The sequence below is a fragment of the Bos indicus x Bos taurus genome, chromosome 12 (genome assembly GCF_003369695.1).
Source record: "Bos indicus x Bos taurus breed Angus x Brahman F1 hybrid chromosome 12, Bos_hybrid_MaternalHap_v2.0, whole genome shotgun sequence".
Classification (NCBI taxonomy): Eukaryota; Metazoa; Chordata; class Mammalia; order Artiodactyla; family Bovidae; genus Bos; species Bos indicus x Bos taurus.
The window spans coordinates 17,868,886-17,870,477 of NC_040087.1; positions in this window are offsets into that span (position 1 = coordinate 17,868,886).

The window sequence follows — 1,592 nt, forward strand, 5'->3', positions numbered from 1 at the left end:
ATATCTTGAGGTAATCCATATTAAAGAAGAAACTATTTCTTAAAATTCCAGTTCTCTATATACAGTGGGTAAAGTCATAGGTTTTATAAGTGTATTCTTCATGGATACTGTTCGAGTAACATCTAAGACTCAAGATGTTGTTTAAACATTTTGAAGGAATGTTTTTGTATTTAATGAAAGGGCTGTCATTAAACCTAAACTTTCCAAGGAGCATAAACTAAAGTGCTTTCCTGGGAATATCTCCTCACAAATGGAGCATTTTGAGTTACAGTGGTGATTCTTATATTTCTAAGTTTGTTTCCTATCTGAAATAATTTAGAATCCACCTCTATTTAAAATATCTAAGAGTAATTTCACTGTAAATTCTTGAGACAAATTCCAGTTCTGAATTTAAGAAGTCAGACTTTTTAAAGCTTTACAAACCCATAAAGGATTTAGTCTAGGAACCAGTACTAGGCTAACCAGGATATTATTTTGAGTCCTGGCTCTTGGTTTCCTTTCAGTAATACTGTAAAAGCTTTAGGCTGGTAGACAGATACTTGGGGATTGAAATTTGTTTTAGAAGAGAATATATTCTGATGAAATGAGAATTGCTTTTCCGTGCCTCCAAGACACTAAAATTTCATGGTTTTTAGGGGCTATGAACACTTAGGAACACATTATTAATTCATTGAGCAGATACGTCGCATCCTTTATATGCCCAGCACATGGCATTAAGTGTTAAAGTTATACCTGTGAAAAACAAAGACAACTGCGCCTTAGTAGAGACTGTCAGTCTCATGAAAGGAACTGATTAATAACCAACTAATTGTAACACAGTTGTGATTGGTGCTGGAATAGGGGAAGATTGGGTCCAGACGTTTTAGAAGCCTTGGCACCCCACTCCAGTACTTTTGCCTGGAAAATCCCATGGATGGAAGAGCCTGGTGGGCTGCAGTCATGGGGTCGCTAAGAGTCGGACATGACTGAGCGACTTCACTTTCACTTCTCACTTTCATGCATTGGAGAAGGAAATGGCAACCCACTCCAGTGTTCTTGCTTGGAGAATCCCATGGACTGGAGAATCCCAGGGATGGGGGAGCCTGGTGGGCTGCCGTCTGTGGGGTCAACACAGAGTCGGACACGACTGAAGTGACTTAGCATAGAAGGGTCAGTGAGATTTTTGGGATGTGAAGTGCATGAGACCAGGTTATGGTGGCCGTTTCTGCCATCCTGAGGACTTCTTTCTAACAGATCATGGACTGATAGTGAAGGTTTGTGTTCTGGATGGAGCATCTTAGTTTTTAGGATAATAGGATAGATGAACTGCTGTAACAATTCCAGCATCTCAGTGGTTTCGGACAGCAGGACTTTGGTCTGTTTTCATCATTACTTCAATGTGGCAAAAAGGTTCCCAGGGACCCAGACTTGCCCATCTTGTGACAGTGCCAGCTTTGAATCCTCAGACTTGCCCTGGAAGAAGAGTTGGGGAGTGGTAGATCCTGCAGGGGTTTATGGGTGGGCCTGCTAGGGTACGCATCACTTTTCCCCATTTCCATTGGCCAGAACCCAGCCCTATGACCTCAGGCCAGTGGTAAGGGAGGTGGGGAATG